Genomic DNA, 17,140 nt, shown 5'->3' with positions numbered 1-17,140 from the left:
TATGTGACTTAGTTGAGACTGACCCCAGGTAAGCTGGCTCCAGAATTTGCTCTCCTAACCAGAAACTGTATTCACTCATTGAATGAATAAATGATAAATGAATATAGAGGCCAGGTAACCCCCCATTTTATTGATATCAAAGCTGAAGCTGACAGAGCCCAAGGTCACATAGTTGGTTTGGTGGCAAAATGACAATCATATGGCAGCATTCTACTTCCCCACCCCCAGTGGAGTTAGGTGTAGTCGTATCACTTGCTTTGTCCAGGAAAATGTGAGTGAAAGTTGCTTATAGCAGCTGGGCACGGTGGCTCACACCTGTAATCCCAGCACTTTGGGAGGCCAAGGCGGGTGGATCACCTGAGGTCAAGAGCTCGAGACCAGCCTGACCAATGTGATGAAACTCCATCCCCACTAAAAATATAAAAATTAGCCAGGCGTGGTGATGTGCACCTGTACTCCCACCTACTCAGGAGGCTGAGACAGGAGAATTGCTTGAACCTGGGAAGCAGAGGTTGCAGTGAGCCAAGATCATGCCACTGCACTCCAGCCTGGGCAATAGAGTGAGACTCCATCTAAAAAAAAAAAAGAAAGAGGAAAGAAAAAGTTGCACACAGCACTTCCATGCAGAAGCTTTAAGAATTTGCCACATTTCTTGGAAGCATGTGTTGAAATGAGGCCTCTATCTGCCTGGGTTCCTAAGTGACTAGAATGAACAGAGTCCACCTGTCTATCAATGATAGCATAAGGTGAGAAATAAATGTTTATTATGTTAAGCCACTGAGATTGGGGTTGTTATCACAGCAGACCCTGGCTACTCCTGACTGATACATGTGGGGCTAAGAATGAGAGCTTGAGTAATCAAATGCCTCATGCAACTCTTGTCACATTACTTAACCCCAGCCAAGCCTGCACACACCAATGACTTCTTCCCCAGCTGGATTAATCTGATTGAATGACCTGGATCATTTACGGCATGAAGGGAAGACAGCTGTTGAATTCCCGCTCCTGACAGAAGGCTCCAGACAGTCAATGATAGCTTGGCTCTGCTGGTTTGATGCATCAGACATTCCCTCCCCAAAGTGCTGCCTGTGTCAATTTTTCTTAACAAATCGAGTGTTGTATAGAGAGTGAGCTTTTTGTAAAGCAAAATGTAGGTGTTGAGATTAGCAACAGTATCTCTTAAAGCTAAAGATGCTAAGTCAAGTTTAATTAACCAGATTTGTGTTTGACTGATTTTTTTAAAGGCAGTAAAGAGTTTTAAGAATAGTTACATAATCTAATAGGCTTTTCACTTTTATTTGGCAGATTTAGTAACAATTAGACAACTGATAGTGACATCAAAATGCTCAACTAATTTTCCAATATTTTTTGATTAGTTAACTGAATCCAATCAGAATTTTTTAAAAGACAGTTTCTATTTGTAGACAGTATCCTTTATGTTTAACTAATGAAAGAAGATTATACAAAAGTATCAAGATTTTAAATACTGACTTCTATACATTGATTTTGTTTAATCAAAAATTTGCAGTGACATACACCAACAAGTTAAGTGTCTAGGTCTAGATGAACTTTATATGCATCTTTGTATTTTTCTGCAACCTCAAGGTTTTTTTAACGACTATTCTTCTAGTGTTTTCTGAAAGTTTGCATATGCTACCCTTACAATAAATAGAACAACCAAGGTTTTAAAATCAAATTACAATAATGTTTTCTTTCCTGAGATTGGCTGACTATCTTTGGGGCCATTGCAGGCCAACTTGAAGGTAGATCTGAACCCAGCTGTGTTGTCCCAGAATCTCACGTTCTGGGTAAGGGCTGATGAGACCCTGCAGCACCTTGGGTATAGCTTCTCTATTTTAAGGATAAGGGGAACTAAGGTCCAGAGAAGGGACGTGCTCAGGGCAACACTGCTAGAGAGTGGTAAAGTAAAGCAACTAGTAGAACCTAGACCTGTCAGATGCTGAAGTTCATGGGCTTTCCACTACCCCCTAATTTAAAGGAGCCTGTATGCCTCATGGTTTGTGCTGTTGCACTGGATGCTCTTCAGAAACTTAGGTAGACACAACTGTACTCCCTGTGTCCTGTTATTATCTTCCATTTGTATAGCACTTTACTGTTAAAGCATTTAAAAATGCGTTATCTCATTTAAATTCATAACAGTCCTGTGGGCTACAAAGGACATTTAGCATTTAAACTCAGTCTTCCTGGTTTCTTGGCCCCTCTTTCCACATTGCATGCCCCACCCACCCCCCACCTTTACATACTCAGGATGGAAGACTCTGTGGCACTAGCCATATCCTGGTACCTCCATTCCCTAACTGTGTGCCTTAGGGCAAGTGACTTAATTTCCTTATGAAATGAACATAATAATGTAAGTTGTCAGGATGATCACAGGAGATCACTGGGTAGGGGGTCTGGTCCACATTCATTTCATTTCCATGTGGTAGTTCACCAGGCCTTCTCTCAGGGGCATTTGACAAACCACTTCTTGGCATATGCCCCTTCTGCTCCCTTCTATAAAGCCTTTGCCATGTTGTTGGCTGGTACACTCTGCCTCAATGAAGAGTCTGGCCTCCAGTGCAGCCTGTCCTGATTCCCTCAGCCAGTTCTCTCTCTCTCTCTGTCTCTCTCTCTCTCACACACACCCACACACGCACTCACACACACACACTCACACACACACACTCAGTGTGTATGCATATACACGTAATTATTAAAAATACCTCATCCCTTGTTTTTGCGCCATTAGAGGAGTAAATCAAGACCTGGAAGCTCTTCGCTTTCTTCACTAGCTTTGAAAAACAAAGGTGAAATAAGAAAGTTAAACAGGGGAACAGGTGGATGGGGGAAAGGGAGGAAGGAAAGCCTAAAAAGGAAGGGAAAGGAAGAAAATGGCTACATATATTATCTCATTTAGTCCTCACAACAGCCCTCTTATGATTTCCATGTTACAGATCAGGAAGGTTAAGTGCTGTATCTGCAAAACCAGGCCGTATCCCCCTTGCCAGGGGGAAGTTAAGTAGTGTTTAAGTGCATACACTCTGAGCCAGACGACCTGTGTTGAATCCTGGTCCTGCCACTTACTAGCTGTGTGACCTTGGATGAGTTCTTTAACTTTAGGCCTCAGTGTCATCACCAATAAAATGGGAGCCATAAAAAGAGAATGATGACTTCATGCAGAAGTTGTGGACACTGAACGATCTGCAGCAAGGCAAGCACTTAGAAAAGTGCTTTACTTTTCTGTGTTGTCCCAGAATCTCACATTCTGGGTAAGGGCTGACGAAACCCTGCAGCACCTTGGGTACAGCTTCTTTATTTTAAGGATAAGGGGAACTAAGGACCAGAGAAGGGATGTGCTCAGGGCAACTTAGGCAACTTAAAAAAGTGCTTTACTTGCTGGGGCCAAGTCAGCCCCCTGTGGGCCCGTGAGCATTAGCAACAATCATCTGGCTAACCTCCCACACCCAAAGGGGGCTCTGGCCCTGGAAGAATCCAGCAGGTCCAGGAGGAACCCACTTCCTCATGACTCCAGACACAACGTCTCCTTCTTCCTCCTTTCCCAAGCTCGTGACCTAGTGGGATCCCAGTTGCTCACGTCAGGACAGCCCAGTTTCCCGTCCTTTTCACCGGTGATTTCCAACTAGGGCATGGGTGGAGTTTTCACGGCAGGAAATAAATCTTGTAGAGAGCAAAACAATGAAAGCAAAACTCGTCATATGCCACGTTTAACCAATTTCTTCTCTTGGGTTTCTACTTCACACAGCAGCGTTGTCTGTTTCTGCTTTATTTTCATATCTCCCATAGTTTCCAGTGTGGTTAGAGAACCACCCAGGACCACACAGCTACTAAATGCAGGAACAGGGTTTTGAACCTAGACCGTTTGATTCCACACCCTGCCTGCTTACTCCCTGCCCACACAGGGCCTAACCTCCCCTTACAGAATATGTCTTGAGGACAGGCATCACCTCCTCGCCTACTCCTAGCCATGGCCAGCACCTAGCAGCTGGCACACAATAGTCAGTAGCCAATGACAGACATGATAGGCTTGCTGCCTGACATCACATGTTTTCATGTAATCTCTTCAGAGTTTATTAACTCAGGTTTGAATTGAGGAGAGGCTGAAATATTCATTCATTCATTCAGTGAGTCAGTCACTTATTCATTAAACATATACTGAGTGCCTTACCTGTATCAGGCACTCTGCTAGGTGCTTGGGATATGAAAAGGAATAAGCAAGCTCCCTGAACTCAAAGTGCTTAGAGTCTATGTCAGGAGGCAATGCAGGGGTTCTCCATCTTGGATGAACATTTTTTTTGTGGGATGGGGGAGATGGAGTCTCACTCTTGTCACCTAGGCTGGAGTGCAATGGCATGATCTCGGCTGACTGCAACATCCTCTTCCCGGGTTCAAGTGATTCTCCTGCCTCAGCCTCCTGAAGAGCTGGGATTACAGGTATCTGCCACCATGCCTGGCTAATTTTTGTATTTTTAGTAGAGACAGTTTCACCATCTCGACCAGGCTGGTCTCGAACTCCTGACCTCGGGTGATCCACCCGCCTATGCCTCCCAAAGTGCTGGGATTACATATGTGAGTCGGATGAACATTTTAATTTCCTGGGGAGGTTTTTAAAAAATTCTGATACCTGAATCTCACCTCCAGTGATTCCGATTTAATTGTTACGAGGTAGGACCCTCAGATATTTTTCTCTTTTTTTTTTAAGATTAAACTTTTTACTTAGATGACTTCTCGATCTACAGAATTATTACAAAGATAGTACAGAGTATAATTCCTGTGTATTCCATCCCCCATTTCTCTTATTGTTAAGATCAGTGTGGTACATTTGTTACATTTAATGGATCAATATTGATGTATTATTATTATTAACTAAAGTCTATGTTTTATTTAGAATTCTTCATTTTTCTTTTAATGTCTTTCTTCTTTTCCAGGGTCCCATCCGGGGTCCACATTACATTTAGTCATCAGGTCTCCTTAGGCTTCTCTTGGCTGTGACAATTTCTTGACTTTGGATTTGTTTGTTTGTTTGTTTGTTTGAGTTCCTCAGATTCTAATATATAGCCAGGGTTGAGAGCTTCTGGTCTAGGGTCAAGAGCATGGAAACTCTAGACATAGGCCATCTGGGTTCCAGTCCTGGCTCGACTGCTTATTAGCTATGTGGTCTTGGTCCAGTCAAGCAACCCCTTGGAGCCTCTGTTTTCTCATATGTAAAATGGAGATATTAGGAAGAACTACCCCTAAGCTGTTGTGAAGATTCAATCAGGGCAGTGTTTCCCAACTTTTCATGCCATGGCACCCAGAGAAAATACATGGTATTTTTTGTTTTTTGTTTGTTTGTTTTGTTTTTGAGACAGAGTCTCGCTCTGTCACCCAGGCTGGAGTGCAGTGGCACCATCTCAGCTCACTGCAACCTCCGCCTCTAAGGTTCAAGTGATTCTCGAGCCTCAGCCTCCCGAGTAGCTGGGATTACAGGTGTGTCCCATCTTTTCGTATGTTTAGTAAAGATAGAGTTTCACTATGTGGCCAGGCTGGTCTCAAACTCCTAGCCTCAGGCGATCTGCTTGCCTCGGCTTCCCAAAACGCTGGGATTACAGGTGTGAGGCACCGCACTTGACTAGAAAATAGTATTTGCATTAGGTATTAACATAATTCACAAAACAAATGATAGTGGCATAAACGGATGAATCTGCTCATAGTCAGTGGTAAGGTGATGAAAAATTGAGGCACATATGTCACCTGCAGCACTGGTATGCCATGTTAGAAAGTTTTGCGTGGTCACATGTAAAAGCACTTAGATTCCGCCTAGGCCAGCGTGAGCCCTCCATGTTTGCTATAAATAATACAGAAAAAGACAAACCCGTGAACAGCAAGCAGCACTGCAGCTGGGGCCAGTGACAGTGGCCAGTGCCAGGTACTTCAGTGGCCCATTTGTGGTGACCTAGTGTGTCTCCCCAAAGGGAATGTGCATCTCTCACTGCAGCAGAAGGGAGTTGCTCTCACTTCCTGATGGACTCTGGGTGACCCGCCAGGGACAAACCCCATAACATCTCAGCACACTGTGAGAGACAAGAGTAGCCAGGCTGCTGGCACCTGAGGCACACAGAAGCCGCCAGCAAATGAAACAGAAGACTCAGGAGCCTCCAGCTCCATGCAGCCCTCGTGCCACCCGCCTGCCTCTCTGGCGCCACCGTCTGGTGTTGTCTGGGTGTTTTATGACCACCAGTACCTGCTAAGAGGCTTTTTTTCCCCTGGAGATTCTTTTTCCTTTATGGAGAAACTTAAGGCTTGGGGACATACAATAAAACCAATATCTTGGTAGGTAAATATCAAAATCCACAATAAAAAAGAAGTGAACACTGTCTGGGCTGTAGCAGAGCCCAGAAAACACATTCATATAATTGAAAAAGTCTACAGCTTCATAATTGACCTTTTGCAACAAAACGGCCTATCATAGTGGCAATCTGTGGTTCTTGATGTTGAGGTTCATAGGACAAGCTAGGGAGTCTTCAAGTCTTGAGGTAAATTCCTCAAGGGGTTATTTGGCTTTGTGGTCAGTTTTTCTTGTCTAAGAGGTAACAGTAGCAACGGCACCCACCTCCTGGGCAGCTTAGTTCTTGCCATGATGAGCCTGTAGAACCCCCTAGCTCATCCAGCGTCAACCGGAGAAACTTGGGGGGTTCCAGCATCCGCAGCAGCTCAGAGGTGTTAGTCTCTGGCAGCATTCTTACCATCTTTCCAGCCAGGTTTGAGTGCATTGTTTGGATGAGCAGAAACAAACAGTCTGCCAGCATCTGTTTCTGTTCATAGGTGGGGGGCTGTGCCAGTATGCAGCAGTTCAAGGGCTCCTGCCCCTGCAAGTGGGCCTCAGCCTGGGTGCCTGCAGAGGCCATACCACAGGATGAGGGCTGCAGATACTGCTGGCTTATTTGTATGGTGCAATGATGCTGGTCATTTTGACCCCAGCCAAGCTTTGTTACTTCAAAGTTGATCTCAGAATCAAGTTCCTGGTTCTAGTGTTCCAGTTCATCTTAAGTAACAGGAAGTCTTATTTGCGTCACATTTGCTAGCTGCATACTTCCTGGGGCTGAAGAAACTAGAGATGGGAAGGACTGTTAACTTGACAGGGTTCTCTGCAACTGACCCACCAACGCGCCAGCACCATCCCTATCTAACAGTTCTTATGCCTTTGATACCCGGAGAGACTCATGGATGATTCAAAAATAGCAATAAGGCCAGGTGCGGTGGCTCATGCCTGTAATCGCAACACGTTGGAAGGCTGAGGTGGGAGGATTGCTTGAGCCCAGGATTTCAAAACCAACCCAGTCAACATAGTGAGACCCCCGTGTCTTCAAAAAAATTTAAAAGTTATCCAGGTGTACTTGTGCGTGCCTATAGTCCCAGCTATTCAAGAGGCTGAGGTGAGAGGATCCTTGAGTCCAGGAGCTCGAGGTTGCAGCAAACGGTGATCATGCCACTGCACTCCAGCCTGGGCAGACTTTCAAAAAAAAAAAAAAAAGTCATAAATACTGATGTGCAGAAAAGATTTCTCACCATTATAAAGCATGTTCTTTCTGTGTTTCTCCTCTTACAGTGAAATGCATAAATGGTGAGAGTTTTTGGGTTTTTGTTTTTGTTTGTTTGTTTTGAGAGGGAGTCTCGCTCTGTCACCAGGCTGGAGTGCAGTGACAAAATCTCGGCTCATTGCAACCTCTGCCTCCCGGGTTCTAGTGATTCTCCTGCCTCAGCCTCCCAAGTAGCTGGGACTACAGGCGCTTGCAACCACGCTCGGCTAATTTTTGTATTTTCAGTAGAGACGGGGTTTCACCATGTAGGCCAAGATGGTCTTGATCTCTTGACCTTGTGATCCACCCGCCTCAGCCTCCCAAAGTGCTGGGATTACAGGTGTGAACCACCGCACCCAGCCAATGGCGAGAGCTTCATAGTTGGGAGAGCTGGGTTCAAATTTTAGCTGTGCTGTGTGACCTTAAGTAAATTTTTTAAGCTCCCTGAGTCTCCATTTCCTTATCTGTAAAATTAGGATGCAACTACCATCTTGAAAGGGTTGTGTTGGGAGGATCAGGAAGGACAGACGACGTGTGACTGAGGTCCTTAGCAGAACACCTGGCTTGGGGTCACATTTCAACCAACAGTAGCCTAGACTATGATTATTTCCACCACAACTTTGGGAGGCAGGACGGGTATTCTCCCCACTTTATAGATAAAGAAATTGAAGTTCCAAGATTCCAAGTGACTGATCCATGTGAGTGGCAGAGCCTAATGGGGCTCAAACTTAGGTTTTCCAGACACTGAATCCAGGGCCTTTTCCTCACACTACATGCAAACTGCCTGCTCTTCTCCCTGCTCCAAGGTGGCAGGCACTGGGCTGAGGCTGAGATCATGTGGCTGGAGAAAACCACCCACAGTCAGAGAGAGCCAAAGCAGAGACTAGAAGATCCACCAGACAGGCGTGAGCTGGATGCCCGGAGCGGGGGAGTGAGGACCCAGACACAGGGTGGGGAACTTCAACTTGGTGTCCCAGGCAGGGATGGCCAGAGGGGCGTGTGAGACTGAGGCTCTTGGCATCAAAGCACAAAAAGCCTAACAAGCAACGATGAAGGCTGACTCACAAAGAGACACAGTGACACGAGAAGCCAGACTCGAGAGGAGACATATGAAGACACTCAGACGTGGGCAGAAACGGAAGAAAATTCTACTGAGGCGGTTCCAAGATACCATTAACTGAGCCTAACTTGCCTCTTGTGGGTGTGGCAGGTGAGAACTCCCTGCCTGTGGTAGAGTCAGCTGAAATACTCCTTTCACATGCCTTATAAAGACAAAAAAAGTATCTACCCTTTCTTTCCTTAGCAAACTCCTTCCTCATTCCTCTCCTCTGTCCTCAGTTTAGAGTCAAGGGAAGTTGGCTGGGAGGAATAGGACTTGATCTGGGATGCTCTGGCTGTCCATGTGATGTCCACGTTTCAGTCCAGTAGAAGCGATCAGAGTTTCTGGACCTGGAGTCAAGGGATCTTAGACTGCAAGGTCATCTAGCTCGAGTTTCCCTCCAGTGCATGAAAATTTCCCTTCCAAAGTGGTCTGCCATGCTCTGCTTGGATACCTCTGATGATGGGGAGCTCACTACCTCCCAAGGTACGTATGTGAGGTTACAGCTCTGAATTTTAGAAAATGGTTCCTTATCATGTGTGTCACTATTCCTTCAGTTGTCAGTGGCAAAAAACCCCTGAACTGTGTTTGGCGAAAGATAAATTAACAAGTTAAGTAAGAAGGTATTATGCAGCACACCCTTGATGTGCCACACAGATCTCCCTCCAGTAAAGCGCTTTTTATCATCGGCTGCCAGAGAGCTCCCAGCAGACGACCTTTAACTGTCCACTCCTTCAGGGATTGCTTCATTGTAGCCGCCCTTCCAGGGCCAATCCACAGCCAATGAATGATCAACACAGGAGTATAAATGCCTGGTCATCTCCCCCAACTCCGATAACTCTGGAAGGCTGCTCTAGCTCCAGGGCTTCTCTGGGTGTGGCTGAGGCTGTCTTCAGGTCTGCAGTTGCCTTCTGACCTCCCTCTGCATCTTCTGTTCTTCCTCAAGTCTTGATACCTAAGGCATTCCCTAAGCAATATCCTGCACCCTTTCGAAGGCGCGAACCTGCCACATATTGGGCCTCCCAGCTGAAAGATCTAGGGGCTTTCGGGCTAGTTCCACGGGCTCGGGATGAGAGTCAGGGCACAGTGTCACCTGCTCTGGGCTCGGCTCTCCTTTGTGTGGACTTCACTCTTTAGGGTGAAGTCTTCACTCTTAGGCAGGCTGTCTCCAGCCACCCCAAGTATCCATGCAGTCCCAAATCCAACTGGGGGAAAAAACTTTTTACCAGCAATTTTATAAAGTTCAAAATGTACTTTCCATTAAGCTAATGTGAGTGGTCGGCTGATTCTTGGACTAATCATTGTGTCCAGAGAGGATGAAATGTGGTGATTAGCTGAGGCCACAGTCTTCAGATCCCCAAGACAGACCACAGGGGTCAAGAGTAAGGGAGGGCTGCTGCCTGAGCAACACGTGGGCTCTGTGATGGAAGAAAGGGAAGCAGCAAACACCACAGAGGTCCACCACCGTTTTCCCAGGTAGCGACTGCTCTCCTTGCTGTTTCCACCGGGGCTGTGTGAGACAAAGCTGACGCCGTCTTCCGCAGCACAGCTCTTCAAGTATGGGATGACCTCCGTTCTACCCCACCTGCAGCGTATTCGCTTCACCCCCACTCCTCCGTCTATTTCAATGTGGCAGGGCCTGAGCCCTCCTGCCTCTCAGGGTAATGTTTTTCTAAGCACAGCCTATTCTTTCCCATGAGTCTGCACATGTGCTGCCCGGAATAAAATACAGCGCTCTCAGAAGAGTATAAAATAATTACTTTCCTCTTTCCAGATATTCTACTTCTATTAAGGGAGTCCAAAATCAAAATAATGAGCTTTTTCTTGATGGACACAAAAGCTGGCTTATAATAAGTATACTATTTGCCAAACTCCCTCAGTGGCTTTCCCTCTGAAAATTCTGCTACTATTACATAGCTCTTCATTCCATAGTTGCACAGTTAGATTTTTGAACACTATTACATATAACAAATCATGATTTCTACATATGTTGATTAGATATTAGAGCTCATCACACTTTGACTGTCTGGGTGCAGGTGTATAAAGATATGTGTGTGATAATGAGTACTCATCAAAATCCCTGGATTCAGGCCCTAGGTATCAATGTTTAGGAGTTATATGACCTTTGATAGGTCACTTAATTGCTTGTTCTCCATGGTATTATATCTAAAATTAGTTAATAATATCTACCTCACATGAGTTGTACATATCATAATAAAACAGCACATATGAAAATGCCCTAGAAACTATATGTATGAGCCTATGTATACACTGCTATATTAAATCTTTTTCCGGTCTGGTGCAGCGGCTCATGCCTGTAATCCCAGCACTTTGGGAGGCTGAGGAGGGGGAATCATCTGAGGTCAGGAGTTCAAGACCAGCCTGGCCAACACGGTGAAACCCCGTCTCTACTAAAAATACAAAATTAGCCAGGTGTGGTAGTTAATGCCTATAATCCCAGCTACCCGGGAGGCTGAGGCATGAGAATCGCTTAAACCCAGGAGGTGGAGGTTGCAGTGAGCCGAGATAATGCCACTGCACTCCAGCCTGGGCAACAGAGTGAGACTCTGTCTCAAAAAAAAAAAAAAAAAGTATTTCTTACTGTAGTTCACAGCTCAAAAAAACACTGCCTCACACCATATCCTTCAAAATATCTGGGCCTATGTCTATCTTCTTCACTGCTGCACACACACACACACACACACACACACACACAAAACGGAAACAAAAGTTTCATGAGACAACACTCACTCATATATGACTAAGTAAAAACATAAAATTAAATAGCAAACATGATTTTATTAATATTTAAATATAACCTAGAAGAAGATCCCAAAATAAATAATACAAAACCAGAAATGCTGGTCATGGCATTTGATTTCACAGCTCATCAATGGGTTACAAGTCAATCTCAGAAACACAGGTCTGGTAGAAGAGAGAGACAGCAAATAGTGATTACAGCAGTGTAGTAAATGCTGTGCTTGAGCGAATGGCAACTACAGACACCAGGCCAACGTGGGCACCCAAGGAGGAACCCAGGAAGTCAGAAGGCTTCCTGGAGAATGTGGTATTTAGGCTGAAAGTTGAAGGATAGACAGGAGTTGCCAAGTTCCTGGGGTGAGAGAGCCTGGAAAGGCAGGGAGAGCTCCTGGCAGAAGAACGGACCAGCACAAAGTAAACAGATGTCCCACCGCTTACCCCTGCTACACAGAGGAAGGAGGTATTTTCCTGCCTAAAATAGCATGGGGAGCAAAGGTCATTGAACTATGCTTGCAAGGTAAAACATAAAAATATATTTGCAGTAAAAATATAAGTATATATAAATAAACTCCCTCTATCACTCTACACACACACACACACACACACACACACACACACACACTCTTACACACATTCCAAAACTCTTAAGAAAGACATACAGAAGGCAATTATGGCCAGGATGTTTGATGGGTGGGATGACGTTCAGGGTTATTCTCTCACACTTCCTCAGGGAGTAGAAAATTAGGCACAATTTATCTAATTGCTCACACTTTTAATCTCAGTGGAAATGAAACTGCTTAAATTGAAAAGGTGATACAGCTTTGAAAGATGTAGACAGGTGTGGTTCCTGGCTCCAGAAATCTCTCCTTCTCCTGTGTGCCTGCCACCCTCCCTTCCCTCCCCACACTGGGCCTTCCCCGATGCCCGCCATTCTCCGCATTCCTCACACATGCAGACCCTGCGCCTTGCGCTGCAGCTCCCAAGTGGAGACAGGGCAGGACTGTAAAGCATCCTGGCGACAGATCAGCCATCTTCTGGCTGCCTCTGCCTTCCGGCTGCCTCTGCCTTCCGGCATGCCAATAACTGGGCCTCTGGTTTGACCTGTTTCCTGGTGCTGGTCCATCTCCCTCACGCCAGGACCTGGCTCCTGCACCTCACCCCCTTTGGCGTGGCATTTCAGCAAAGGCTCTCCTTTCTCCACTTGTCAGGGCCTCCGCCTCTGTTGTTTCCTCTCTGCTTAATCCTTCCACACACCTGCAGCCAAGTAGTTGCGTCAAAGGTCCTTAGGAGCCAGATGATCCCAGAAGGCGCATGCATTGCCTTTCATTTTTGGGATTCATTAAAGAAATCCAAGGGGACCCAGAGGGGCACAGAATAGACTGGTTTTGAAGGAGCAAAGAGGCCAGTGTGGATGTGATGAAAGCAGCAGGTCTGAGCAGAGAAAAAGCCAGAGAGAGAGAGAGAATGCACACACGCACTCGGGAGAGCAGGTGCTCGAGCATCCAATAGGCAGCAGCATCTAGGGTGATAGGTTCAGGCAAAGAAAGGAAGGAGCCCACAAAACAAAGCTCTTTCCTACAACAAAATTGTGTTACATTAGTGTCCAGCCACCCTGGTCTTTCAGTTGCTCCAACACATCAAACTCCTTCCTACTATATGTGGTCCCCTCTGCCTAGGCAGGCTCCTTTTTACTCATTCTATAAAACCAGCTCACCCTGCTCAGGGAGGCTTCCTTAGACTCTGTGGCCAAGCCCCGAACTAGAAACTCTCATCCCATCTTTTCTTTTTTTTTTTTTAGATGGAGTTTCGCATTCGTTGCCCAGGCTGGAGTGCAATGGCACGATCTCAGCTCATTGCAACCTCTGCCTCCTGGGTTCAAATGATTCTCCAGGCTCAGCCTCCCAAGTAGCTGGAATTACAGGTGCCCCTCACCACACCCAGCTAATTTTTGTATTTTTAGTAGAGATGGGGTTTCGCCATGTTGGCCAGGCTGGTCTCAAACTCCTGGCCTCAGGTGATCCGCCCACCTCAGCCTCCCAAAGTGCTGGGATTATAGGTGTGAACCACAGTGCCCGGCCCATTCTTTCTTTTTCTTAGCATCCCTGTATTAGTCTGTTTTCATGCTGCCAATAAAGACGTACCCAAGACTGAGAAGAATAAAAGATTTAATTGCACTTATAGTTCCAAATGGCTGGGGAGGCCTCAGAATCATGGCGGGAGGTGAGAGGCACTTCTTATAGCATGGCAGCAAGAGAAAATGAGGAAGAAGCAAAAGTGGAAACCCCAAATAAACCTGTCAGATCTCGTGAGACTTATTAACTATCATGAGAATAGCATGGGAAAGACCAACCCCCATGATTCAATGACCTCCCCCTGGGTTCCTCCCACAACATGTGGGAATTCTGGGAGATATAATTCAAGTTGAGATTTGGATGGGGACACAGTCAAACCATATCAGTCTACTATATAATCATACTTACTGTAATGAATCTGCCTTTATTTGTGTAAGGTATCTCTTCTCTACTAGATGATAAGGCTGTGAGGAAAGGGATCATCTCACCCAGGATACTGGAGTGCAGTGGTGCAGTCATGGCTCACTGCAGCCTTGAACTCCTGGACGCAAGCAATCCTCCCACCTCAGCCTCCCGAGTAGCTGGGACTACAGGCATGCACCACCACGCTTGGCTAATTTTGTAGAGACAGGGGGTCTCACTATGTTGCCCAGGCTGGTCTCAAACTCCTGGCCTCAAGTGATCCTCCCACCTTGAACTCTCAAAGTGTTTAGATTACAGGTGTCAGCCACTATGGCCTGCCTTTAGCTTAGCTTTATACCCAACTGTGCCTGATAGCCTTTGGCCCTTTTAGTTAGGTGAGCCAATATGTTACCAGTTCATCCCCCAGAAAGTGGACTCTGAGACAGATTTTAAGGTACAAAATATTTATTAGGGAATGACCTAGGGATCAACACTTGAAGAAGGAGAGGAAGGGAGACAAAGATGCAGAGCAGGGACTCAAGCCAAAAGCAGACAGCCTAGGCTGAGCCCAGGGAAATTCCAGGAGCTAGAATGACCTTCTAGAGTTCTTGGAGTTAGGTGACGATGACCAGACATTTATACTCTGGCATTGATCATTCACTGACTATAGGTTATCCCAGGAAGGGGTGTGAACTTGGGCAATGCGACTTGGCCACAGAATAATCCCTGAAGGAGTTAGTGGTCACAGGTTGTCTGCTGTCTATGGCAGAGTCAAGTTAGAAATTAAAAGGCTTTCTCAAACCAGCTTGGGCAACATAGGGGGAGACCCCATCTCTACAAAAAATAAAAAATATTAGCCAGGTGTAGTGGTGTGCACCTGTAGTCCCAGCTACTCAGGAGGCTGCGGCAGGAGGCTCACTTGAGCCTGGGAGGTTAAGGCTGCAAGTGAGCTGAGATTGCGCCACTACACATGGTTACTATAGTGGCAGTAGAAGCCTTTAAATGGAGGATTTGTTCATTTCTCCACCCATCTGACCATTTATCACAAGTATGTGGTGAGTGCCTGCTAGGTTCCAGGTACTCCTCCATAGCACAGGAAGAGCCCACTTATCAACCACAACTGGAGGTTTCTTCAAGACTGGAGAAAGTATGTGGTAGGGGAGGGGAGTGGGTGAGAGGATAGAGCAGTGAAGAAAGGGAATAAAAGGTCTTGTAAAGCAGAACCCACACCTACAAGGAAAGAAATAACTAATGAATATCAACTATACAGAGGCACTTACTGTACATTATTTCATCTCCCCAGTGAGTCACAGATATTCCTGTTTCATTTTGCTAAAGAGGAAACTGGGTCTCGGAAAACTGACATAACTCTGTCTCATGATCCTATAGCTCCAAGTGGTACCAGGTTCAAACTCTGCTCTCCCTGAATACAGGGCCATTTGCTCAATCTTTGGCCTGAAGACCTTGACTCAGCCCTTGCTGGCAAGTCATAAGCCCAGACACAGAGGGCTTCTGATGCAAGTGGGTTTTGTGGTGTCCAGGGAGATACCACTGGGGACAGCCCAGTATTTGACAAACTGAGTCTGCACAGCCACGTGCACCGTGCCTGCTTCCCCTGCCGGTGAGCTCAGCCTGCTCACCTGACCTGGCCTGACTCCTGATTGTGCTCTTTCCTGGTGAGTCAACTCAGCCCTCCTGACCCTGGGCTGTACTCTGACTTCAATGAACCTGGCCACAGCCACACTGGCTCAACCAAGAGGGCCCATAACCCTTTCTCTGATGCCCTACCTACTCCTACATGAATGATATCATTGAATATAACAAGTGTAAGTGATCTCACTTCCATGAAAACCTCCAATTTTCCCATTGTCTGCGTCCTTCCATGAAAATATAAACTATCCTGCTGGTTGGTAAACTCCTTCTGGGCAGGGTCAAAGTCTTATTCAACTTTGATTTCCAATACCTAGCACATAGCAAATGCTCTGGCTACAGCAAATGCTCATAGTGCATTCTATGAAAAAAGTGAAACTGATCAACAGGCAAACAATGAGCAAAGCGACAGCCGCTGAAAACGGAAATGACACCAACAAAAATTATCCATTTGCTCTACTATATCAGAAAGATCTAGATTTAGAATATGTTTTTTCCATTTAACAAATGCATACATCATTGAATAAGACGATACTGTTCCAAACATCATGAAGCTTAAGATACTCGTAGAGGAAACCAGTATCAAGCAAATTATTGATCAAATGACAGCCACAGTGATCAGCAGAACAGAAAAGAAGCATGGTGCTATGCCTATGTGTGGTCGGTGCCGGTGTGGCTGCAGAAGGTTTTCCGATGGAAGGGATATTTAAGCTGAAACCTCTAAAAGATGAATAGAAATTAGCCAAACAGTAAACAACTGCTATGACAACAGGGAAAGGCTCTGTCTGTCCATGAATCTAAGCAACTGGAGGTTTGTGCAGTAAGAGCACAGAGGACAAAGAAAGGGGGTGGGTTGATGCTGGGTGACACTGGGTGATGCCCAGTGACACCAGTTGACGCTGCTGCTGAGGAGCATGTGCCCAAGTTGTGCAGGGCACTATGAGCCATGACGAAGGATTTGGATTGTTTAAATAAAAGAAATCACAGGCCCGGTGCAGTGGCTCAGGCCTGTAATCCCAGCACTTTGGGAGGCGGAGACAGGTGGATCACGAGGTCAGGAGTTCGAGACCAGCCTGACTAACATGGGTAAAACCCCGTCTCTACTAAAAATACAAAAATTAGCTGGGCGTGGTGGCACATGCCTGTAATCCCAGCTACTCAGGAGGCTGAGGCAGGAGAATCGCTTGAACCTGGGAGGTGGAGGTTGCAGTGAGCCAGGATCACACCATTGCACTCTAGCCTGGGTGACAGAGCAAGACTCCATCTCGAAGGAAGGAAGGAAGGAAGGAAGGAAGGAAGGAAGGAAGGAAGGAAGGAAGGAAGGGAGGGAGGGAGGGAGGGAGGGAGGGAGGAAGGAAGGAAGGAAAGAAGGAAAGAAGGAAGGGAGGAAGGAAATGGTAAATCATTGATAGTGTTTAAGCAGAAGAGTGAATGACAAAATCAGATTTGTGTTTTTAAAAATCCTCTCTGGCTGCTATATGTAACAGATTAGAGAATAGCAAGAATGGATGTAGGGCCAAGGCAGGCAGATCACATGAGGTCAGGAGCTCGAAATCAGCCTGGCCAATATGGCAAAACTC

This window comes from Theropithecus gelada, chromosome 1 (assembly GCF_003255815.1).
Source record: "Theropithecus gelada isolate Dixy chromosome 1, Tgel_1.0, whole genome shotgun sequence".
Taxonomy (NCBI): domain Eukaryota; kingdom Metazoa; phylum Chordata; class Mammalia; order Primates; family Cercopithecidae; genus Theropithecus; species Theropithecus gelada.
This window is presented reverse-complemented; position numbering follows the sequence as displayed.